A 27,814-nucleotide genomic window follows, 5' to 3' on the forward strand; every position below is an offset into this window, starting at 1 on the left:
GCAAAATAGTTTACCTAATTTCAAGGGGGCTGAGCACCCCTGGCCCCTGCCTGACTACGGGCCTGTTCCTACATAAGTGGTGCCAACCCCATCAAAATGGTACTAAACGTAGCACAGTTTGATCTTCTTTGGCCCCTAGCATCCTGCTTTTGGCATAATGGTCAAATCTTCTGCAAACGCGAGTCCCTGGGAGAGATAAATCGAATTCAAAGGAATAGGTTTTCAGGAAATTGAAATAAAATTACGTTCAAATCTTATTTATACTTCACCAGCGGACTTGTTTAAAATAAAAGGGAGTATGCACACACAGCGACACGCCCTCTTTACAATCATGCGGCGATCCATCATCCTCTATCTTGTCTTTATCCTGTCGAATTTGTTCCTGAGGAGATTTTACGGCAGTAAATCTATAGAAGGTTGGCGTAAACAAACCATTTTCTCAAACCGTTACAAGTTCTATGCTCAGCCCATCTCGTTTGTTGGGCCATTCTACACAATTTTGTGTAGTGAATAATAAGTAACGGAAGTTCAAAACTCGAAAAATATGTGCATAATTGAACTTAAAACTTTATCAGAAAAAAGTAATTAATAATAAATCCTACCACAATTTAGAAGCATTTATCATAATATCAGAGTTTAAGCAGCACTTTTTATTATCTTCAATCCGCCCGACAGGGAGAGGGGACAAAATCGAAATTTTTGCAAAATCTGAAATATCGTCATGTATTTTCGTTGTTTTTTATAGGTTCACATTAAATAATTTCATAGTTCAAGGGGGCAGTTGCTCCTTGCCCTATCTTATGCGTGGGCCTGCAGATAACATTCTAAATGCAATGGATAGTACGAGCGATTTGTGCGACTGCAATTGAACGCATTTTTCAAACCTTCCTCAGTTTACCATAACTTCTTCCTACACTCCGAAAAAGCCACGAGTCGCCACTGAATTTAACTGTACATTGAACTGCTCCCTCTCGATAATACAAGAGTTACAAATATCGCGACATCCTGTGGAAGAATTGACGTCCAATTAAATTAACACTCATGCAAGTTTGAAAAGAAATATATCTAAAAATTTTCTTGCTCCCTTCGCTGGCGGTGTTGGGTTGCAAAAAGAAAGATATTATGCGTCCGACTTTCCCCTGCAGTGATTCTACATTATTTTACTACATAGCTTAATTACGAGATGTAAACAATGCTCTCGGTTTTATTAAGTTTAAAACAGGTGCATCATTTTGACGATATTGTTCCACTCCCTGCATGCTGTAATTAATTTTACTAAATAAAATATTTTGGAGTTACGTCTTATAAACTATCAGATAAAAAAGGGGAAATAAATGCTGTCAAATGAACATTTCTAACGTCTTGTTTGCAGGATAATTTTACTTTTGAAATTGAATAGTTTGCACATGGGCGTCCGGAAGGCGGGGCAAGGGGGACCGTCGCCCCTCCTGGAAAATGAAAGTCAACCAAAAAAGATGTATTTCACACATATAATTTCATTTTAGCCACAATAATATGTATTAATTATTACATGAACACCATAAATTCAAATTTAAGCAATGTTTTTTAGGGTACAACACTATTTTTGGGAAAAATTTGTCTTCGTTTGCCCCCCCCCCCTGGAAAAAAATACCTTCCTTGCCCCTCCCTGGAAAAAATCCTGCGGACGTTCATGAGTTTGCACTAGAGCTTAATCCATGTAATTTTGCTACGGGTTACTAAAGGAATAATACGACTCTGCACATGAAACAATACGGAACTTTCTGTTAAACCAGTTTGGATTAACAGACAGCTGTAGCGTGAACTCGGTTTGAATTTTGTCTCTTGACAAGTTGGAGAACAAATTTTAATTTAATTTACATTTTATTCTCTGTCTACAAACTCGCGCATACACACTTTACTTTTGACATTTCAGATTAATTTAAGAAGACTTGGGGAGCAAGCTTCGCACCGTAAAGCCCGCTACTGGTGCATGACGTTCCTCGTACCGCCCCTCCCGTCGAGAAGATGTCCTTTTAACTCGACTTCGTATCGGGCACAGCCGTCCACACATCATCCTTTGCTGCAGTGCTGTCAAATTACCACAATCACAATCACATTTATTGGGGAATTATGATGAACGATTATACGGAACTGCATTGAGGTCTTGGCGCGGGGAGGGGGATGGGCACCTCTGGAAGGCAGAAACATTATTCGTGTCTTAAATTACCACTGTGGCGCTAGTTTCGATCGCTGCCACTATGGGCGCTGGATATGAGGAACAGCGTTTGCATAAATATTAAGTTCAGACCAGGGTGCGAAATCCTGAGGATGGGGGGGATTTCCCCCACCAACAATCTTGGCCTCAAAAATTCACCCCCACCAAAAATTTCCGAGGGGGAGAGTATTTGTTATAACAAACAAGAGATAAGCAATTACTTTTAATTTCAAATATACTTTGGTAAGAATAATATCCAAGAGACACACAAATTAGTGTAGTTGTGAGTATTGAATGCATTCTCTCTCAAGAGATCATCTACAAATCTAGATCAATACGCACAATAAAAGTAAAACAAGAATGCAAGAAAAGAACAACTATGAAACCTAATTGATTTATCATAGAGAACAAACTAAACAAAAACTTACACATAATAAAACCACTTCAACTATTTCATAATTTATTAACATCTTTAACCAGTTAGTAAAGGAATTAATTAGCTGCTTTGCAATATCTGATATGTATAAAAGTAACAAATTAATTTCCTTTATGTAATTAATAATAATAATATATTTTTAATTGAGTACTTTATTTTTACTTTTAATAACATTACAAATATGTATAATATAATTTGCACATATGTTTGTGGTGGAGGGGGTTTGTAGATGAAGAACTTTCTCTACCCACCAGTTTTCAATGATTTCGCACCCTGGTTCAGACCTCCATAATACAGGTGTTGGTAGAACGCTCTCCGTAACCAGAGGTCTTGGGGTAGAATCTTCTATGGCCGCGGTCCATTCTTGTACATCCCTGCTGCCGCCCTTGGGCAATCTTCAGTATTTCACTTATATTTAGGGGACCTTACAATATGTTAGTAAGTGACAGTATGTTAGCATGGCCGTCCGTAGGGGTCAAAATTGTTGGTGCATAGGGGGAAATCTCCCCGTCTCCCCCACAGGATTTTGCACCCACACAATGCTTATAACGTAATTGCAATGTGTCTGGCTCGTGCTTCCTGTATGGGAGGGGCAGTAGCGAAAACGAAATCACAAATCGCAGCCATGAATACAAGAAGTACTGGCTTTCGTGATCATTTCTTTTGTTTTAAAAAAATAACGGACTGGGACACAAAAATCAGTCTTACTGACATTACTGGCCATTTTCCATCCATGAAGAATTGCTCGTCTACTCTTTAAATGTTTCTGCGTGCATGAGTATGTATGTAAATGTATTTATGTAAGTGTGCATATGTGTTTTTATATGAATATATATATATGTCTTCTCTTCGTATCTTCGTCTGCTGTATTTTATTGTTATAATTGGTATTTTTGAATTGTTTTTAATTTATGTACACTTATTGTAAATGGAGCTATGTTACAGGTGATACATAAATAAGATACACTACGTGGTAAAGAGGTTGATTTTGGAGGGACTTTCCAGAAGTTATGATTAGAAACGCCCTTGTACCCGCAGATAGAATCATTCCATTGATTACTAATAAAATAGACGCCATAATTCCGTCGTCTTTTAGGAAATGTTTGGTTACGCCGTGCTCAAAGTTAGGGAATGATTCACAATTCACATCTCAAGAGAACACTTTAATCGATAACCGAGAAACACCTTTACGTGTATTTCAAACTTCGAAAGTTTCAAGATAAGATCCAGCGTCATACAACACCGTGATAACACTGCAGCCTGGGACAATGAAAGATAAAACACGCATTTCGAGGCCCCCCTTATCGCACAAAGCTAGGACAACCTTGTGTTCTGACGTCACCGGGGAAATGGTTCTATTGTTCGGTTAAATACCTAAGTTGATAGGTTAGATATATGTTTAGTTTTCTTAGCATAAATAATACATTTGCAGCAGTGGCGTATCCTGAGTCCAAGACCTGGACTAGCTCACTATGGAGGAAGGGAGAAGACTAGGCTCATTCTTGACGTCTTCAAGGAAGCCACGTTGCCATCCTAACTCTAGCCAGGTTGCAAACTCCTAAGAATACAGGTTGCCAACTCCTAAGAATTCAGGTTTGCCAACTGCTAAGAATTCAGGTTGCCAACTCATAAGAATTCAGTGTTGCCAACTTCAGAATCGTCAATATCTTCTTAATGAAATTAGGTTTATTCAGTTTCTAATATATTTTTATTTTGTATTCTACTCTCTAGGCTTCAGGTTTCGCAGATATATACGCTCCTGATTTGCAGTGTATTTATGCTAAGAGAACCAAACCTAACAGATCTAAGCTAACAATGTAGGCATTCCTCGTCTGACATCAGAACACAAGGTTGTCCTAGCGTTGTGCGATAAGGAAGGACACCCCCCCCCCATTTCGAGGAAACCCTTTTGTCACGTGATATTGTGCACACTGCAAATATACATTAGAGTGGCAAAGGTATTTTAACTGACAGTGTGATAATGGAACCGGCGTCCAGTAGCTACAATAGGTGGTCAAAATAGCACCCATCCTTGAGGTAAGTGATTGATTTTCTTGGTTCAGTCGATGTAAACTAGACCTAGAAACGCATGTGGTGTCACTTAGGCATGCTGATCCGCAGAGGGGGTAGGGGAGGACCATGGCTCATACTAGAAAATTAGTTGTCAGCTTCATTGAGCCTGCAGAACTTTTTTGAAAATTGCCGAAAATTGTTTTCAAATTACAATCAATTTATGGTAAACTGGGTAGATTGTCACATCATTACCCGGGGGAGAAGTACTAAAGTGCAGCTTGACCAAGATGAGAAGAACCCTGGCAAACTCGCGAGCTAAAGTGAACAATCATTTGTTTTCTCTCCTCTCTTCCCCATCGCTCTTGTCGGAGTTCCCAGTGTTGCCTTATTTATACCTTCCCTCCCTTTGCACATAAAACAAAATGCATCAAATCTATTTGATACAACAGAAACGCACCGATTGATACACAATATATATATATATATATATATATATATATATATATATATATATATATATATATACATATATATATATATATATATACCACTACCAAAAATCAGGTTTACATTTTGATGGATTTTGTACATAATTTTTAAAGGTAACGCCAAAGTGGATATGTATGTATGTACATGTGTGTGTGTTTTCAGAGCTAGTTAAATGTAATTAGAATTTTTCAAAGGTTTCCCTTAACTGTGTTTATTCTTCGGTCCATACTGCTGGAAAAAAACTTGACCCCCCCCCCCAAACGGAAATAAATCGGTATTTATGTTATGCTTAGCTTTGGGCCCACAAAATATCAAAAGAAATCGGTGTCTAAAGAAAGGAACAAAGAACACCCACGCCGAGGTGAGGATTCGATCCCGGGACATCTGGCGTCGTTTAGCGACGGAGGTCGGCACACTTTGTGTATATTTGAATAACAAGAACATATTTCAATAGTATAAACAAGGTACAACATGAACAACGAAGTGTGGGGTTATCTTCATGAACACAAAATTACGTGTTGACCAGTATTTGGAAAAGTTGCTGCAAAAGACACATTATTACATTTATATTTAATCTAGCCTGTATTTCAACAAGTAAAGTAGCTAACAAAATAAAAGAACACCAATTGTGATCTACATAGGGGAAAGTCTTGCAGTACCGACCACCTTAAGTATTTTGATTATAACTTTTGTTAAAGGGAAAGAACTGTGAATTTCAAAGCAAATTTTCTATTCTTCCAGAATTCCTTTGCTATAAAAAATATATTATATGTTTTATATTCACTTATACATTTCTACATATTGAGAAATATAAAAATGTATTATTCTCGACAGACTGAAAAATGTCGTCCAGTACCAACCACCAAATATGGACGACAGTGAAATACAAAAAAAATTATTAAAATCAATAAAACAAGAAACCATTTACATTAGTAATGTCTGCCCAATTCTAATAACTATATTTTGTAATACTGTGATATGCAATACTTAAATTGATGAGGTAGCTTTAGATGCTCTGCCAAATCATATGCGAAATTTAGGAATTCCTTCGTCTACAGCCGCTTTCATAACTGCTTCCGCCCAATTTCCTATTTTCCTCTCCTTCGGTGTTGCCATTTTTCTCTGTAATGATAAAAAAAGTATATGACCACTATCTTCAAATTAGACCACATTTTCTTCTACAGTTGGTCGGTAGTAGTGTGGCGAGAGCTGCGATGCAAGGGAGTTGTGCGATCGCACGCTCGTACAACTCCCGATCACGCGTACGCGTAGCCAGTGCTTTATGTAAGTGTCTTGTGGAAGTTTAATACATAGACGTTAAATGGCGATTAAAAGGGTCAAAACACTGAAAATAAATTTCAGCAACATCAGAGACAAACCCACGTCGACGGGATTACACCAATGGATCAACGACACATTGAAACTAACACCAGATCAAGTCGTGAGTATCGAGTTAGATCACTTTCGAAAATGTTTGTATCTGAAGCTAGTTTCGAAGCTTCTGTGTGAACGGTTGTTGAATCAATCGAATGGATCTTATGTGATTAATGATTCGGAAGGTGCCCATGAGGTTTTAATGACATGGGCGGACAGTGCAACAGTCATAGTGCGACTTCATGTGATCCGAAGTGAATTAGACGATGACCCGATACGAGTAATTTTGAACCAATATGGAACCATACATACATTAGTAGATGAGAAGTATAACGAAGATCATATATATCCAGTATGTACGGGCAGAAAAATTGTAAAGATGACCTTGACCCGTTCAATACCTTCTTACGTGTATATAAGTGGAGGGAGGTATTGGGTCAAACATAATGGTCAAGCTAAGACTTGTTCGGCGTGTGATTCCCAGGAACACTTCTTCAAGCAATGCCCCAATCGACAGTGATCATCAGCAAGAGTGGCTGATAATTCGTATGCAGGAAAAGTCCGACCCATCCCGTATAACCTGAACAGCACAGAAGAAGTGATAACTAGTGAGCCGACAATACTCTCAAGTGTCACGACCAAGCAACAAAACGAACCAAATGCATGTGCCAGGGATGATACAATACAGGGTGTTCCACAAATGTTGACCATAAAAGAACAAATCGCATCACACGATGAAAGTAGTGACGAATTTATGGAGAGTTCAGTGCCAACCAAAGACGAGGATACCAGTTTGCCGATCACCAACACTTTTAATGAAAGACAACCAAGGGAAACTCTTGAAGATGCACGGACAACAGTTGAAAATACCTTGCAGATGACTACCAGGGACCAGTCTCCAGCACGTTCATCAGTGTAGATCGCATCATCAATACAGTGGGGAGGCAGAGACGGAGGAGGAATCGTCGCGTCGAATCGATCAATGGCCCTCCAGCAAAGAAACCAAGTGAACAACGTTCCCCTTTGCAAGTGAGGGATAACCTGTCCCAAAGTGTACCCAACAATCTGGAAACAACCCTTGCTCTTGATGATAAACATGTGAAGAATGGCTCTACAGAAAGTCTGTAAGTACTTTTGTTATACAACATTTGACATAACAGATGTTTTATTAACTAGAAGTGTTCATGTTCCCTTCTCTCACCCCCTTTTGTTGGTATTGATTGTAAGAGAAGGTTTTGTTTACGGGTGGAGTTAAGAGATATTTTTAACAGGAATGTTAGTAACGGGTACTTTTTGGTGTGTATTTCTGTTACTTGTCACGAAAAACCTAGATTTAAATACCATAAACGATATGGCGCAAGATACAATATTTCATTTAGCCACGATTAATATAAATAAATTTACCTCGATAGTAAAAATTAAAGCCTTCAAAGATTATTTAAAAACGTATGATTTGGACATCGTATGTATACAGAAAGTCGGTATAGAAAACCTTGAGATAGGAATAGACTATGTAGTGTATAATAATAGTAACACCCAATTCACAGGAACGCCAATAATTGTTAAGAAAACTATCCTTGTCTCTAAGGTATTATACCACCCATCACGGAGGATTACATGAGTGTTTGTGGGATCGGTGTGGATATGTAATGGACCTAGGTATATATGCGCCCTCGGGTACTGCAGCAAGGAAGGAGCGCGCAGACTTTTTAATACCCCTGTAGCGACAGCATTAGGGGGAAATCGACAACATTTGATATGTGTGGGCGACTTTAATTGTACTTTGCGAAAAGAAGACCAAAGCCCCGGATTTAATCCCTGCCACAGTTTGCAAGCTCTAGTGAATGGGTTTAAGTTAAGTAACGTACGGGAGAAAAAAACACCCTCACGAGACAGGCTACACATATATAAGAACCGACTCGGCAAGTAGACTGGATCGATTTTACGTAACCAGCAGTTTACTTTCACAGACTAGAAGAATAACTGTCCAACCAACACGTTTTAGTGATCACCTTGGAGTAAACATGGACATTCAGTTAAATATAGCTCACGTTAGGAAAGGTCGAGGATACTGGCGTTTCAATATACAACTATTGCAAGATTCCACATTCCGTATGGAATTTGAACAACAGTGGAAGAAATGGAAATCCATTCTTTTTGCGTCAGAAAGATTTGATTCAGTAGTGGGACTCTTTCCTCAAACCGTCCATAAAATATTTTTGTCAACAATACAGTAAACAACGAATGGCTGACTTCTACAAGAAATATAATTTTTATTATGCTGTATTGCGTGAATTAGCTCATAAAGTAGAAAGTGATTCCTCACAATTGCCTGAATGCAGGAAGATACAAGCTGTTGTCTTGAAGATGTATAATCAAAACTTACAGGGATACAACTATCGTAGTCAATTACCTATGTTCGATCCTACGGAACTACCAACATTATCCCACGTGTTAAAAGAGCGACAAAGAGAACAACGGAAATTAATCACAGAAGTAGAAGATGAGAATGGATGTAAACATACAAATTCAGCGGATATATACCGATATCTCGTCAATCACTTTTCCAGTAAATTTAGAGCCCAGTCTACCACAGAACCACCAGATCTATCGATGCTCGCCACTTACATTCCGAAGATAACAAAAGAAGACAACAAAATGCTGGAGCAACCCTTTACAATGGACGAAGTAAAGCAAGCGGTAATGACAGGAAAAAAGAATAAAGCGGATGGAATTGATGGCCTTCCCATGGAACTATTTCAAACTTTTTGGCCCCTGATGAAAGACTTAATGACAAGATGGGTAAACGACGTTTTTCGGCGTCAACGAATGGGTCCCTCAAGCTTGTTAGGAGTTATAGTATTGGTACCGAAACCTGGCCGCCGTCAATCTGCACAACATTACCGGCCAATAACGTTGTTATGCGTAGACTATAAAATGTACGCACGCCTTCTTACTAGGCGTTTGCAGCTATATACAGATAAAATAATTGGTAAGCAACAACATGTATTTGGAACCAAAGAAGAATATTTGAATTATTAACTACCTTTAGAGAAATAGTAGCCTCAACACAAGGAATCTACAACAGCTATTTTAGCATTAGATTTTGCAAGTGCATTTGATTCCATAAAACATGATTATCTATTTGCATTATTACACAAAATTGGACTAGGAGACAAAGTTATCGAGGCGATCCAAGGTCTATATTTACAAGCAAGAGTAAAACTTAATCTAAATGGAACGCTGACAAAACCGTTTCCTTTGCAACGAGGCCTCCGACACTTCTCGCCTTTTGTTTAGCGATAACACCTATTATAAACTGGCTACAGGATGAGGTAAAAGGAATAGAACTATATTCTTAAACACATCGAATCCTCGCATATGCAGACGATGTGACAATAATACTTCAAGATGAACATGATCTGAAATCAGTACAACAAATACTTGAAGCAACACAAGAAATAACGGGCTTGACGGTGAATTATAAAAAATCGAAAATTCTACAACTGGGGGTACCACCTTAACAGAAACCAAAGTAAAAACATATAATGGTGACACGCCTCCGACATGCAACTTTTCTAGATCGGCGACGGGAATTATCAATAATAGCCAGAGTAACCTACGTTAATGTGTTTCTTTTCTCTAAAGTGTGGTATGTAGCGCAAGTCTTAGAACTCCCCAAGCCAAAAGCTGCTGAAATACGTCGTATAGCAACACAGTTTATTTGGCAAGAACATGTACTACGAGTCGCGTATGAGACACTGTGCCTACCTAAGCGAATTGGAGGACTTAATCTGATGAATGTTGAAATAAAAGCACAGTCACTCCTAATACACCGAAACATAAAACAATTATTGAGTACAATACAGAACCTTACAGGACATGTTCTACATTCTTACTTAAGAGATGTCGAACTTACAGCCTCTGCCTCAGTGCCAAAATTAACCAGTACTCTCAACTATTTTCAAACAACGATGGTGGAATTTACGTATTTACTCATAGCATGCCCGCAATTACATAGTGAAACAATTACGGGCAAATTCATATACCGAATGCAGTTACAAAGACGACGAGGGATGCCAAGAATTCGAGCCGTGCACCCTACTATCAAATGGTCAAACGCATGGCGTAATGTAAATGCACGACACATACCTACACCTGTGCGATCTATGTGGCACTTAGCAGTGCATGACAAAGTCTTGACAAACTAGATGGCGCTCCGGCTACAATTGGAAGGGAACGAAGAGTGCGGATTTTGCAATCAAAGTGATACTTTGAAACATAGACTCAGTACGTGCTCCGAAATACGTGATGATTGGCAATACCTTTGCAACAGACTAGGAAAAATGTGCTGACTTCCTGCCAACTACTTTACAGCAGACTACATCCTACTTCCAGACTTTAACTTTTATCCAAGAACCAAATTACAGGCTGTACAGGGGATCATAGTTCAGTATGTGTATTATGCCTTAAAGAGGAAACCAGCCAAATGTGAAGAATCATTACAGAATTATGTACAAAATGAATACTTAGAACTGAACAATTACGACAAGAAAAGTTTGTATGCGAACTTTTTACAAAATGTACTAATGTAAAAATAGCGCAACTTTGGTACGATTGTATCTTATTAACAATTGACCACAATAACCACCAAATATGGACGACAGTAAAATACAAAACAATTATTAAAATCAATAAAACAAGAAACTATTTACATTAGTAATGTCTGCCCAATTCTAATAGCTATATTTTATAACACTGTGATATGCAATATTTAAATTGATGAGGTAGCTTTAGATGCTCTGCCAAATCATATGCGAATTTTAGGAATTCCTTCATCTACAGCCGCCTTCATAACTGCTTCCGCCCAATTTTCTATTTTCCTCTGTAATGATAAAAAATGGATCTGACCACTATCTTCAAATTAGACCACATTTTCTTCTACAGTTAATATTGGTCGGTACTGAACGACGATGGGGGTGGTCGGTACTGGACGACACACTTGTTGTTACCTTGCAGGTGACGGCACACCATGTAGTGAACATATTACTTAACTTTTCCCATAAACATTAACCTAACACTACCTTCCACAGGCATTGCAAAACACATGATGGACTTACCTTAGAAAGAACCAATGATATCATAAATATAACTTTTCTCACTCAAAATATCGTGAAACTTATTCAACGCCTCGCAGTTCTCTAACTACTGAACAAAAGACATCGCGCCTGAACTATGTGAGGTATGAATAGAGGATCCCTCCACGTGTCACTGTAGTACCCTGCAATCTATCTATGTAAGACTTGCCCCTATACAAGGTAACCAAATAAGTTCTTGCAGTTTTTAACGTCGCATACGAAGGAGTGATCACTGATAGGAAAATATGTGTACCACATGCCAGAAAAGTGGTCCGGGCTTCATGTGACGTCAGTATTCGCAGCACCGCCATGTTTGCGGCCGAGTTGTTTGTCGTCTGCAAGGAAATACCCACCAAGTAGGAAAATGGGATCCATTCTCTTTGCTCGTAGCGTTCGTTAAACCTGCGCAACTGTACGTTTGTTGTTAGTACTGTGTAAAATTTCTGTAAAACATTGCATACAATTAATAGCAATGTTGTGTCATCTGAAAATGGCGGTAATTTTTCGTGTGCAAGCTCCTTGCGCAGTCGACACAAAAATATATGGAGAAAAGGCGAAGTTTTGCTGTGTAGATCCATATGAACTGGACGATAACGAAATGAAAAGGGGCCTAAACCTTTGGCCAACTCTAGTTTACGTGTGTTTAATTACTTGACTCAGCAATCTGGAATCAGTTCCTTGCTTTAACAATTTGGGATGTACCGGCCTCAGTGGCAGAGTGGTTAACACAGCGCGCTACGATGCCAGGGGTCCCGGGTTCGAATCCCAGGCTGAGCATTGGTGTTCTGATAAGTTTTAATAAAAGCACAAAGCAGTAATTCTCCTTCAACATTCTTCAAATTGCTCGTCCATCTTTACAGATTGTCTGCTCTGCGCAATGTCTTATGGGAACAAAAGTCTATCGACAAGTACGGTGACAAGTATCGTGTGAGGCGAAAACTAGCAAATGGGTAGCCAGTCCAGCACCAACTAGGAAATTCCTACTGGTAATCCAGTTCCGTGTGATTCAGACTTTAGTCCTAGTACGCCACTGGACCAGCAACACTTCCCAACTATCTCACTGATCACATAAACGATTAGCTATTCCAGTCAAAGGGTTACCTTGAACTTATCGAATATGAGGCACACGCTCTTCGGTATGTTGCCATTTATCGACCAACCACTCACAGTCTTGGAGTGTTTTTCCTCTGAATTATTTAGAGGCTTTGCAAATTGTAATGAAACGTAAACAAAATGTCTGCAGTTATTTACGCAACTAGTACGCTAGAATAAAGAGAATGTAATGTGCATTGGCGTCATAATTTTCATCGTGGGTGAATTCCCCGTATTTTTTTTTTTATGACAGACTACTTTTTGGTGAAAAAAAATAAAATTTAAATATAATATTTGGGTTTAAAATGGCAGATAAGTAGTTTTTGTTGTTATCTAGACAACAATATTTGTGAAAGCTTATTTTAAGTCCACTTTATGCTCGAACAGGCTAACCGGGATTGGACCTACGGTTTAAAGTTGAATTCGAACCATTGTGTAATGTGCCTCCACTGGAGTGCTTGTAATTTAGCGCATGAAATAAAACAATACATAGGAGAGAGAGAGACATTATGTCTTTGCAAAAGTACACAATAGTAATGCGGCGATAGGGTATCGAAACTTTCACGGGACGTTTACTCTTTTCCTATACATATTTAATTCTCTTTGTTTGTTCTCTATTCTCAACGCGCAAAACAAGCCCCCACCCTCCCCTACTGCGGCTATTACGTTACCAACAAACCGTGTGTTCTACCCGTAAACGACACGATCTCGCAATTCAGTTCTTATAGACCTCTGGTTTCAAGTTGCATGGGACTACCATATGCTCTGTTTTCCTTAGGCATATCCTATGTCCGGAGTTCTGAAGGAATTTGAAAAATAATCGAAAATGCCGTACATTTTGAGCAGCATATGCACATAATTTGCATTAATTTAATATTAAATGTTCAGTTGTATCATTATATTCTGTTCCCCAAGCGTCCCGGGTTCGAATCACGGGATTGCCTTGTATGTTCTTTGTGAGTGTCCCTTCATCAATTTCATCATAGAATCACTCATTCTCATCTTCGCAATTAGTCAAAAGTGACAGAAAAGCGAAGTCAAATAAACCAGATTCAACCAAATTGTGATCAAAAATGAAATTTTGAGAAAAATAGCTCTTCACAGTCAAAAGTTTTGGGGTTTAATTACTATTATTTTTTTGTGGGGGAACTGAAAAAGTGTAATTTTTGTAAAATCTGCTTACATTTCCTGGAAGGGGAGTGCCTCAGGACAGGGATTTCTTTTAAAATCCCGACATTTGGACAGGAAATGTTGCGGATTTCAATATTTACAGTCTGAAATTCTTGAATCCCACAGCAATGCTCCCTGACGTGATTCTTTCGCATTTCTGGAAAGGAATTACTTTCCATCTCTTTTTTCTTCTTCTTTTCCTCCCTTCTTCTGCTTCTGTAATCATTCTCTCTCCTCTCTACATTCATTTCTCACCTTTTATTTTCCTTCTCTGCTTCCTTGTTTCTGTTTTGTATCCATCTTCTTTCCTTTTCCCTATTTCTTTGCGTTTCTCTTTCTGTCTTATTATTTACTTCCGTCTGTCATGCTGTATCTTTTATCCCTCTGTGTGTGTGTGTGTGCTTGTGATTCTTGATCTACTAGGGTTATTTTTTAAGTAAAGTCCTTTTGCAATAAAAACGAAGTAAGTAAATGTTTTTTTTTAAAAAAAAAAACATTTATTTTCTGAATTTACATACACTTCTCTATTTTTCTACATAATTTCCATGCCAGTTTAAACATTTATCGTAACGAACTAAGACTTTTTGGATACCCTCCTCATAGAACTCTGCCGCCTGTGAACTCACGGTCGTTTTCACTTCTTCATCAGTATCTATACGCTTGCCGCTCAGGAAGGTCTTCAGATTGCGGAAGAGGTGGTAGTCGCTACCTACCAGCCAAAAGATTCGATCATATCTTGAGTGTGAACCGCATCATGTGGCTTTGCATTGTCATGAATCAGTACGACACCGGCTGACAGCATTCCACGTCGTTTGTTCTGAATTGCTTGATGAAGTTTTCTTAGGGTCTCACAGTAGGAAGCTGAATTAATTGTTGTTCCTTGCGGCAAAAAGTCCACTAACAAAACACCCTGCCTGTTCCAAAACACAGTTGCCATGATCTTGCGCTTTGAAAGTGTCTGTTTTGCTTTCACTTTGACCGGCGATGATGTGTGCCGCCATTCCATCGATTGTTGTTTTGACTCAGGAGTCACGTGGGAGACCCATGTCTCATCTCCTGTGACGATATGACTCAAAAACTCATCACCTTCCTCGTTGTAGAGGGTCAAAAATGTTAAAGCACTTGCCAATATTTTCTCAGCAGTTTAGGAACCCATCGACAGCACAATTTCTTGAACTGTAAGTTCTCAGACACAATTTTAAACAAAACTGACCTTGAAATTTGTGGGAATTCCGATGACAACTTGGAAATTGTGAATCTCCTGTCTGCGTGAATGTGGGTGTCAACTGCCTGCACCAACTCGTCAGTGATTACAGACAGAGGCCTGCACAAGACCTGGAGCAGACCCGTTCCCGAGACATCGCTCCTGAAATGCCATGCAACCTGCGCAACACCCTCGCTTGAGCAGCTTGTCTGACTACCTGCCCAGATCGTTCCTGGCAGGCATTGTAGACCCGCCGGGTACCCGCAGTCTTACGATACCTAGTAGGTCTCAGTTCGTTTTTTCCATCAACTGCAGACCCCTCCCTCTGCATGACGTAGTTGCTTCGAGTAGAAACTGCACCGGGCCTACACCGTTCTGCGGTGTTGCCAACTGCAATAGATTTTCACTACTTAAAAAAGGGAACTCAAAGCTTTGTAAACCACATCACCAATGGAATGAGATTTACGAATGTTGCTACCCCCCCCCACACACACACACACATTGAAATAGGTTTTCCGTGGCACAGGATCCATAAGTATATGTCGTAAATAACTAATATACGTATAATATATAGTGATATAGGGCAGGACTGAAACATGTCACGTTCGACGCTGAGGTCGCGAGTCAAACAACACACTGTTCTACTGCGAACACCAGGGCCGTAGCCAGCCAGGGGCATTGCCGTTACCCTCGTTTGGGGAGGGGGGTTTTAAGTACTTGGATAAACGTGCCAACAACAACAATCACAATAATAGTAATAAAGTAGCATGAAAGGCATTATTATCCTCATAAATCACGCAAAAATGGCACGCAAAGAGGGGGTAGAAGTCGGTTCTCACGCATTTGTGTTGAAACAGAGGATTAGAAATATTTTTTTCAACACGTCAATTTCACATTAGCTAATAATGGAAAACAAGCACACAAACTGTTTTTGAAAGAAAGAAAGTGCATGATAAATGCATTCCGAACGTACATACATATGGCATGTAAAATTTCCATCTACAATATTTTCTTTTCACATGGAGCGACGTATTACATAATCAATTCATCCAACTCGTAACAAACCAACATTAATAGCAAATAATATCACGGGCCGCCATAGCATTCTCTGTTTTAAAACTTTTCTCACTTAGATCGTTCGGCGCTCAGGGCCGACTCCCGCTACCCCTTTGCTACGGCATTGAACTTAATGAGACTGTATAATATTTTATAACATATTTAGTAGTGGTATTTGAGGTACAACCAGCACCACTTACAAGTGTAGAAAGTATGAGCCCCCCTCCAGCAGATTTGTCTACACTTAAAACTTGCTCAACATGCCCATATGAGCTTTTTGCTCAAGTGTGGAACCCCGTCTAATCCAAGATTTTTGTAAAAATGCCCTCGGGAAGTTTTCGGAAAGTATGAGCCCCTCAGATTGATGAGGCTACACTTACAAAAGGCACTTCTGAGAGATTGTTGTCCATAAACTTGTTAAAAATATGCTCTTCTTGGGGCCACACTTAAAACTAGGCTACACACCTACCCACACACATACATATTTACTTCTGGTTTAAGTTCAATTGGATACCAGGTTCACTAATATTAAAACAATGTAATTCTTCTAGAATTGCTCCGTGACTCTTTCATTTCTTACATCATAAACATATGATTTTTCCCCTATGAGAATGACACTACAAATGGTGTCATCAGGTAAAGCCTCATGGAATTCACAGATAATTTTAATGTTTGTCCTGTCATTCACCACAACCTGTTTTCTTTTTGAAGTGTTGATTACAAACATGGGTCTCTGTGTTTTGAATTCATCTGGTGTGTAATACATATCCGTATTGCCTGTAGTGACCCTTTTGAATGCCGTAAATGCCTCATATAATTTGAGGAAATCATTCTTGGACATGTCTAAATTGTAATTTTCTCTAGGAAATACCTCATTTCTGCCATTTTTAAGATATATGTTCTTGATGTTGCAGTTATCAAATGTACTTGAATTTTTTTCCTGATTATTGTGTCTTCCAGTCTGAAACAATACTACCACAAAATCCGGCATGTCATATTGTATGCTGGAGAATGAATTTGTAGCATCAAACTCATAATAAGAACCAGATGCAGGCTTCTGTACAGATTGATATGTATAAAATTGCAGAGGAATGTGTGGATTTTTTAGGATATCAGCTTTGTATTTAAGAGCATAACTGGCTTCATATTCAACAACCGGGATTCTTAACTCCATAGTCTGAATAATGCATTTGCCTTCATCAGGTAGGGTATTAGGCAGAGCTTCCCCTGTAGAGTTTATCGCACTGTACCTCATCAAAGCATTGTTATCATTTGCAGCTCTTCTAAATGTAATTCTTAACCCACCCTTCCACATAATTTCTTTGTAATCTGAGAAGAATCCTGGCAACAGGCGCATCGGGAACAGCACTGTGTGGTTTTTAGATAATATTTTCTCACCAGCTTCAAATCCACCGATTCTGTAGTAAGAAGCCTCGGTTTTGGATAATTTTAATGTAGCCAAAGCTGTGGAGGTAATGCCGGGATAATCCACTCTGTTTATAACAACGCCATGCTTTCTGATCTCAATTTCAGAGAACAGATGCGGCACAAAATTGTCTACCAATCTTATATTCGAATTTGCCGGATAATCTGTTCCATCGAGCTTTACAACATCAAATTTGATGTATAGATCTGCTCTGTGGGGGTGTATAAAGCCATCCCCTACATCAAGATCAACCTCGATCTCTGTGTTGGGTTGATTTAAATTTGCAAATGTCCTCCTGTTTGGAGGGAATGATTGTAGCTCATAACTCTCAATATTTTCCATTGTATGTATTTTTATTTAAATATTAATCTCTATGATTGCAGTTGTTGTGGCTCCAGCAAAATCAACTAATTCTTCTTTTTCATTAGTGACCATCAATTCAATGTAATCTATTCTATTATGGCACACAGGAAAATATAATGTTGGGGATGGATTGTAGATGATGGGCTCCATAAATTCAGAATTAGGTTTGAATGTTGCAATGATGCCGGTTTGTTTGTGAGTGCCTATGCCATTTGATTTGGTGATCATACCCTCAGCCACATTACAGTGAATATTCAGAGTCTCTATGGCTAAGAATTTAGGTATATTCATAGCAGTGTGTTTGATTGCTGGTTCAAGTTTTGTGTTGTTCTCAAATCCTAGCAGTTCTCCTATAGTACCCAGATGCACTGTCTCTGTAGCAGACACAATCTCTACTCTGTGAGTGACAGAATTTTGAGTTAACACTACACCTCTGGGTAATTGTGCATTTAGAGTGGACAGATTATATTGCCCTGGAGTGATGACAATTTTTTGATCCCCTACTGCAATTGTGTTGTTGTGGTGCGTAATATTGGGGATCAAGTACATGCCGTAAAATGCTCTGAGAGCTATTGTTTTGGGATACACTATGTCATCATGCAATTTGAGTTTCAATATTGAATTTTGGCTGGTGAGATGGAATACCCCCATGATGTTTTAAATACCACAAGGCCTTTTGAAAATTTTCAATTGATGGTTTCTTTATTTGAGACATATATCTGAGAACAGATAAACACAAATGTCCGCAATTAACATCTTTGAAGTTTTGAACACGGGCATTATTGTAATAAAGATTAGCTGAATTTAGATATTTTACTAAATTTTCAGGTGGAACACCTCCAAATGAATCAAACACAAATGCCTCATCTTTTAAATATTTAAGATAACAAATCCAGTGAGTGCCCTGATTTTTGTACTTATCCAAATTAACAATGCCACACTCTTTGTTGAGTGGTTGTTCCGGTAAAGAATCAGACATGTACACACCTCTAAAATGTTTGATGCCCAGTGGCTTGATTAAAGCTTCAATATCTTGGTTTGTAAGCGGCTCTTGTTTTTTTTTAAACTTATTCATGGCTCTCTTAACACCTTTGCCTTTTTTCTCCATGGCCAGGTTATGGCGCTTCAATTCATCTAATTCTGCCCTATTTTTCTTGGCATCTATTACTGTTTTTGCTATGGCAGCTGATCCCCCAGCCAAGCTCCCAACAGCCCCGAGAGCAGCTAAGATGGCCGGGATAGTAAATATGAAACCCCCCACATGTGATTTTTTTCTAGATTGTTGTAATTTTTTTAATTGGGGGGTACTAAGCAACAATTTCATACCATGTCCCTTTGCAATACAAGAGCTTTTTTTCTTGCGCTGCTTTTTGGTTAAAAGACTGCCAATAGTTTTAAGAGATTTGAGACCTGCATAAGGTATTTGATACATAACACCCTTGGCCTTCATTGTAGGTTTATTATATACATATTCACAACCCCCACCCCAGTTTTTGTTTGGTGCTCATAGCTATGGTGGTTCCCAATGCTGCTATTTTTTCACTCAAAGAAGCATCTTTGCTTACAAATCTACCAAATGCAGCCTCTTCTAATTTCTTGTCTGCAACATGTCTCTTGTCAAGATCAGAATGTGTGTTGTATGCTATGTCATGGTCTCTACAAGCAGCATCTAGGGGATTAACACCAGGATCTCCTCTGTTTAATCTATGGTCCAATTTTGTGCCTGGACCACAATACTGATAGCCTGGAATATGTAGTTCAAATGGCAGCTTGTTTATAATGTCATTAACAAGGCCCCGACCCTCAGAAATATTCCAAAATTTAGGTGGTAGAGTATTAATAATTTTTATAAGATATCCAATGCCCTTACTGTCATTAACTATAAAATTAGACAATTTGGTGCTTATCATGTCCATAATTCCAACCTTTTCATTGTAAAAATTGTGGTTCCCAGCATTTTCCTCCCCAGCTATCACCAATAACCTATCTACAAGTTTCCTGACATCATCAACCCACACAAATTCTTTAGGCAGGGTGTTGTATTGTTTGATTTCACTGCCAGTCTTGATCTGCGACCATATGGGCTTGATTAAATTGTTGTATTTTGCTCCACTGCTAGACTTGACTCTTTTTTGTGTGGGATCATTGTTCTGGTATAGAGCATCTGATTTTATTAATATTTCCTTGTAATGTTCATAATCTTGATCTGTATAGCTGCCAGGCCTTTTCCTAGTCATCAGTTCCCACAATCCAGGTGTGCCGGGATATTTAACAAAACCACCTCTTTGTCCAAGATGAGATTCTGAATATACAATTATATCATCTCCCATAAAAGTTACTCTGAAATTGCCAATTCTATGTATGATGCTCCCATCAAGCTCTGTGTCAGCATATAAGCCAAAGACCTCATCTTTGTTGTCTTTAGGTGTGGTTAAATATTTTTGAGCAAGAAGACCCAATTCAATAGGATCCTGAGTAGCTTCAATTCTTCTAGGAGCAACAGGACTAGGTGTATGAATACTGGAAAGTGGGGTGAATGGATAATCTAATATGTTCCTAGCAGCTACAGGCACAAGCTCTGTGATCAAATTTTGATTTTGCTCTGTAACAGTTTTGATATTCTTACCTAAATTATTAATAGCATCAATTACAGGCTGTTCTGTTTGTTTGTGTTTTTCATAAATTCCCCGGTTCTCTGATTTCCATCCCTTAAATCTTTTTACAAGATAATCTCTTAACTTAAGATCATCAATGATTGGCCTTTTCATGGTTATTTATATATGTCTCAACGTCTAGAAAATCGTTGATTTTATTTCTGTATTTGCCACTATTGGGTGTTCTTGTCATATCAATTGTGACAAACCCATAACTGTCCTGGTTCCAGCACCTACTGCAAAACTTGGAAAAATCATTGTAGCTCAAGTCCCCACCTACATATTCATCATGTATATGTTTGAGGTTGGTATGATCCTGATGAAACACACATATAAAATTGCTGTTGTCTCGGATCAGTTGCTTCGGTATTTTGGAAAAAGTCTGTGCCAGGTAGAAGCAATCAATGTTTTTGTGCCGCCCCTGTGTAAAGAAATTTCTAACCTTGTTTTGATTATCCAGTATAATGTCATCAAACACAACAACAGAGTTATCGAGACATTCATGAAGTGGCTTAACATCTGGTTCAAAAGTGGCAATATCCAATCCATCATATAGCTTCATCAGCTGCTGATATTTTAATTGTTCCAAGCTCTTAGAGAAGACATACAAGTGCCTGTTTTTCCAGTCTAACCAGTTGGGTGCCAATAAAAAATTATCAACCATTAGTGTAGTTTTACCACAAGCAGATGGCCCAACAATAAGACACCTAATATTATCAGGCAGCAACTTGCCATTTCTCTTATTCTGCTGTTCAGGTTCTGGCAGCCTTTTTATAACATCCCAGGTGTTCATATTATTATTTTGTTTGCATCGATCCAGCTTTGTTCTGGGAGTCCTAGCCATTTGACAAATAACTTGTTGCCTTTTCTGCGGATGATTTTTTCTATGAGATATGTGTCAGGCTGTTTAGTTTTGCTGAGCTCTTGTTCATAGAACCTGCCTTTGAGAATTTCTCCTCTGTGATCTTTTATTATATATGTGTTAAGGGTCCCGGGTTTAACTTGAACCACTGTAAATAATTCAGTGCTCCAGTTTCTTGTAAAGCCTCTTTTGAATAAATGCTTATATTTGCTGATTCTTACTTGATCGCCCACCCTGTATTTGGCCTTTCTTGTTGTTGGCTGGTATCTAGGATAATAAACAGTCCTGATCAATTTTTGCACATCAGATGAAGTTACTTCAGAGGGTTTCATGTTGATTGTGGAATGGACAGAATTGTTATATTTATGTAGAAGTTCTGGAAGAATATTAAGCCATTTATAATTACCTTGGAGGGTAAATTGTTTATACATAAGATTTTTTAGGGTTTTGTTGAATCTCTCTACAATTGAGGCCTTGAGATCACTGTAACTCGAGTAATGTTTTATTGCCTGGCTTTTAATAAATTGTTGGAACACAGAATTATAAAATTCTTTGCCATTATCTGTTTGCAAATAGCGCGGTGATCTTCCACTCTGATTGATGATTGTCCTGAAGGCTTCTGTAACACATTTTCCAATCTTGGATTTGAGTGGCACAGCCCAGGCAAATTTTGAAAATGTGTCTATGACAGTGAGTAGATACTTGTAGCCCTTGTTGATTTTGTCTAAGTTTTTCAACTGCCCACTTGCCAGTTCAATCAAGTCGCTCTGCCATAAATCATCTATGCCTTTTGTGACTACTGGGAGTCTCTTAAAATTATGTCTGGCTTGTCTGTGTAATTCATCAACAATAATTTGTCTAGACATAATATGAAAACAAGAATATTGCAACTATGGGGTGTTCAGCAGCTGATACTGCAGGATTTTCTAAATATAATTTGTCCCCTATTTGTATTTTAAATTCCAAAGTGCCATCATCTTCAGTATAGGCTGTTTCTAATGTATTGGGGTCTGTAAAATCCTCTAACTCCACACTGGTGATTTTTGGTTTGTTGTCAGCATTTGTTATTGATAAGGTAGGGTAGTGGTGTGCCTGTGGTTGAAGCCAATATTTGATCTTGATTGGTCTCAATGTGCCCCCAACAAAAAATTGGTAATAAAATTGTGCAGGGGACAGCATATATATTTTGCCACCTGGTGTAAATGGTGAATCATATTCTTTGTTGGGGATGCTGTACAATTCAAGAATTACTGTATGTTTTGGATTCTCGATTATGCCTGTTATTTCTTTTTCTGCTGTAAGCAATCTGCTTGTTACAGATTCAAGGTGCTCATTGATGGTCCTAACAACATCATCATGGCCTGGCTTGATCTTTATGTCCACAACAAGTTTCTTGTATTGTTGCACAATTTCTTGAAGCTGGGTGGCAAAAACAGACAGAGCATTTGCTTGATTGGATTCCATGGTCCCTAGCTGTTGCTTGATATTAGCTACAATTTGTTGCAAATTTTCAATAACTGCCAATTTTGAATTTTGAGCAGTAAGATCATGGACCTGTCTTCTGATATCCTCAAACAGGGCATGCAGTTCATTAATATGTTGATTTGTTGGTAGAGTGGCAACTGTCTGAGTGAGATGTTTGATCTCTGTCTGGATATTCTTGATATCTTCTGAGTTCAATATCCTATTCACTGCCCTCTTAATATTTTTAAGTTCCTGTGATGTAGGAAGATTTGATAGTGTATTTTGCAAAGATTCAAGTGCCAATTTTACATTGTTTAATTCAGAAGCATCAGCCACATTTTGCATAGCATTTTGGAGCAGGGCTATATCTGCCTGAGTGGGTGTGGATTGTTGTAAAATTTCAAGCTTTGTTTGGATATCATCTATCAAGTGATGAAAATGAGATAGCTCAGATTCAGTGTTGAGGTTTTCAAGCTTTGTGATTTGTTGCTGGACACTGACAAGGGTATCTACAATTCCAGGCAATCGGGATTCTAGTACATTTGCCAAATCATTTTGCACTGTTGCTATTGTACCTTCAAGATGGGTTATGGAACTTTGAATTTTTCCAAAATCTTCATATGTTTCAAGTTGCAGCTTAATATTTGCTACACTCCGAGTTATTGCATTCAAAGCATCAGAAGATGGCAAATTGTTCATAAAATTTTCAAGCGTCTCAATTTTTTCTTTAACCTCGGCTATGGCATTGTTCAGGGGGTCCAGATTAGGTATCTGGAGTGACTGAATCTGTTCTTTTAGAGTAGAAATCACTAGATCAAAATCTTCTTGTGACTTTATGCTTTTGACAATTGTTTGGAGCTGTGCCTGGACATTATTTATTTGCTCTTCCAATTGTTGTTTCAATTGCTCGGAGTTGGTAGCCTGGGTCTTAAATTTGGCTTGAAGAGCTGCTACAGCTTCTTCTAAACTTTGAAAATTATCTAATGTTGCAAGGTCAGTATATTTCTGAAGCAGCACTTTGAGTTCAGAATCAATTTTAAGAAGAGGGTCCATGCATTGTGATTGTAAATTTGTAATTTCTAATTGAAGACTGGCATTGAGTGTGGTTTGTAAAGCTTGTAAATCACTTCTTAATTTCTTGACTCTGACATCAAGCATCAGAATCTCATCACTGTGATCTTCATGTCTTGTATGGCCAAATATATCATTAGGCATTTTTGTTTTAGTGGTTATTTATTATAGAGTATCTGATTCTTAATTCTATAAAAAAGGGTATAAGCTTGTCATATGACCCAGGGACCTCAATATATAAGCAGTCACCAGCAGAAACAGTATATACAGTGCCAGAAATCATGTTTGAGTGCTTAATTCTATAAATATTTCTCCCTATTGAAATCTTGACATTACCCTCAGGGGTTGTAATAAATTGCAATTGCCCACCTACAGGTAATTGGTAATGATTTAAATTATTGTTAAATATGTACAATATTTTGCCTGTTTCATCATCAACATCTGTAAGTATGCTGTTCAGATGAATAATTAACAAGCCACTTAGTTTAGACAGCATATCAGAAGAGGGTTGTGGTGTTGGCAGATCCATAATAGCCTGTTTTTTGAACCCAAATAAGTTCATAGGCATGTTTATTTATTTCAAATCATGCTCTGTAATTGGGCATTGATTTTCATTTTTCAAATCACAATGCCCCCATGGTAAAGTATGTATGCCACATGATAAAATGTATCTCTTATCATCATGTGGGTCCAGGGCCACTTTTCTTACAACATTTGAAGTCAGCAAGTGATCCACACTCTGGATTCTGGATTCTGATGTTTTGATTAAACTCTGGGATTTGATGCAATTTTTATAATCTTCAAATACAAGGTCTTTTTCCACAGCTACTTTGCCAATGCCCTTGGCCTTTTTGACAACAGCACTACATGTTTTAAAACTATACACCTTGGCACTTAACCCAGCAAATTCCACAATAGCATCACCACATGTCTCATCTTTTAACTTGCCAGGCACCTTTTTGTTGTGGGGTTGAATTATTGTATGTTCACTGGTATCAAAGTATTGAAACAATTCAGGCTGTGACATATCTTGATAAACATCTTCTGTTTTAATATCAAGAATAAAACTATCCGTATCCATGTACATCAGTTTTACACGATCACCATAAAAAGGTTTCAACACATCATAATACAATGTTAACATATGTAATTTGGACAATTCCAATATCACAGCCCCTACATAAATAGGTTTATCAAACTTAATCTTTGTTTTCTTCATGTTGAAAAGTGCCATGTGCTCATCATAAATTCTTCTGTAATTGAAATTAGGCTTTGCAACCAATTTTTTGCTCAGGCTGGGGTCAGTAATTATTTTAACATCGGTATGTTTTCTGACATTTTCAATTGTTTTGCCATATACAGAATTCACCATCAATTTAAACAAGCCCTTATCAAATTGGCTCTTTGCAGATGTTCGAAGTTCTGTATTTGTATCAATGTATGGTTTCAACCATTCTGAGTGCCTGAACCTCAAAACTTTTCCAATTTTGGTCACTTGGACACCATGTTTCATCAGGAACTGGAGGTTTTTGTAATATATGACATAACCTTGTTTCGGCTCCAGAGTCATCATGAGCTTCTTCTGTTTAGAGCCAGGTGAGCACTGAACCTCGGGAATTGGGGGCAGATCAGAAAATTTATTGTGCAAATCATCAGGAATTATCAGATCAGCCTCTAAGAAGAGGCCATAGTCACTGTCATCAAAGTCCTGAAGATCTTCAATATTGAAATCTTCAACCCACTCAAGCCCTGCATATGGCAGTTTTTGCATCATGGCATGACCATAGAGGCTGTTTGCATCTACATACAGTATAAAATTTGATGGCCGTGCTGGATCATAATCAGGCATATATTTGTTATTTGCTCTGGCATATCTCTGAGAACATTGCACCATCCCCCCTCTTATACATTTCTCCATAAACAGATACTTATCTTGATCGTGGATCAGATCCAAATGCATGTTAGTGTTCAAAAACATTGCAGACCATGCTAGGTCCGGAGCACTGAAAAAATACACTGGGTCCAGTTTATAATTTTGCATAGAAGATTTTCTGAATGCTTGCAATATATCAGCTAAGAGGGTCACATCAAGTTTTAAATATGCCATGTGATAATCACCAAATGTCTTGCATTTTAAATTGTTCCACATCAACTTGGCATGGTGATAATCTTCATCAGTGATTCCAGATCCTCTGATTTTGCTGTAAAACTCTTCTTGTGGTGGCAGAGAACACTCATCAAATTTAGAAAAATCTGTAACATAGTCATATGGATATACACCCTTCCGCCTAATTAATTTCAGGTCCTGATTTGGAAACAAGGCACTTGTGATTTTGAATTGATCATCAGATAATTGATTTGCCAGTGTAGCCAGGCTAGCAGATAAAATTCTGTAAGAATCAAGAAATCTTATGTGAATAGGAACACCATTAACTTTAATTATCTTGCTAATAGATATATATTTTTCATCATTTTCAGCTAAAATATTTAAATTCTGCTTGTCAAACCCCTCGTATCTGATCAGATGATGGAAATCATAATTGGATGCTCCATGGCAAAATATGGGGACAAATTTTGGTCTCTTGATATGAATATTACAGCTATTACACAGGGCTATTAAGAATTTACCATCTGTATGAGAATGGTGATGAACCTTGATATTTGTATCTGAAAATTCACAATCACATACCGGGCATTTTTCTGCATTGTTGAAATCTTCAATCTGTTCCTCTGTTAAAGGCAACATAGGCTTTGATATTAATAAGATGTTAGATGCTATGTCACGGCACTCATTTTCAATTCTATGTGCAAATATTTTGATGGCATTTGGTCCCATGTATAAGTATGGCTCACTAGCTATGCCATCCCGTATAACTGTATAACAAAAGCTGGAAGGTTCATGTAGCTGGTATGGTGTACTTGAAGATTCCTCAGGATCTGGATTGCAGGATGCAAAAGGTTTGAGGTTTGATTCAAAATCACAAACAATATATACTGGGTGTTCCAAGAAGGCTTCAAACTTTTTGAATTTGCAATTTTCACTTGGATTGGGCATCACCATATGAACAGGTTTATGGTTCCCACAGTATTTCAGATGCTCAATTAACTTGTTTTTTGCAATTTCTGCACTCTCTTCACAAACACCATTCACCATTTTTCTACCATCAAATACAGTTAAGCATCTTCTGCACAACTTGAATATTGTATGAGTTTTGTCTAGTTGTGTTCTGACTAAAGCTTCAAGATTTTTTATCAGAGTATAATGATATGTGCCATCCCCTTCAATTAAGAGCAGATCAATCGGAACAGCAGATTCATCATCAATTGTACTGATTCTGAGAGGATCTATCAAGCAATTGTCACGGCCAGTAGAACAAGTAAATACATTAATAGATAATTGTTTACCATTGATATCCCTGGCCTTTTTTTCAAATTTATCAATATTCTGAACAGACATTGGATATTCTAAACCCTCCATTGCTTCATCAAAATCATTTTCATGTTGTTTGTAATAATTTATTCTCTGAGGATTTCTTGAAGCTGGAAACAAAGCAGCTAAAATACACCACAAAAAGCATTTCTGGTCGGTATTTTTTATATTGACCACGGCTTGTTTGTTTTTAATATTGGCAGGTAATGGCAAATATGTAGAACCTTTTAATGGGCTGAATTCAGAAATATTAACATATAACTTGTGGGGAGAACCGCATAGGCTCCATCCAGACTCTTTTGCTGCAAAGTCAGAGTGTTTAATATTCAATTGTTCCATCAAATTGCTTATTATTCTGTCCAAATTTGCATTTGAG

The 27,814-nt window shown here is 38.1% G+C and overlaps 1 protein-coding gene across 2 annotated transcripts in view; it reads left to right on the plus strand.

The window, feature by feature from the left end:
- Positions 1-27,814, plus strand: part of LOC145987929 (phospholipid-transporting ATPase ABCA3-like) — a 178,303-nt gene that overhangs the window by 24,647 nt on the left and 125,842 nt on the right. Inside the window, exon 2 of one of the 2 annotated variants that reach the window (XM_083122749.1) lies at positions 7,386-7,632. The exons of the other annotated variant lie outside the window; for it this stretch is intronic. The gene's annotated coding sequence lies outside the window, so the exon portion shown is untranslated. The remainder of the gene's footprint in view (positions 1-7,385; positions 7,633-27,814) is intronic. 2 annotated transcript variants of the gene reach the window in all.

This window comes from Lepisma saccharinum, chromosome 5 (genome assembly GCF_977018435.1).
Source record: "Lepisma saccharinum chromosome 5, izLepSacc3.1, whole genome shotgun sequence".
NCBI lineage: Eukaryota > Metazoa > Arthropoda > Insecta > Zygentoma > Lepismatidae > Lepisma > Lepisma saccharinum.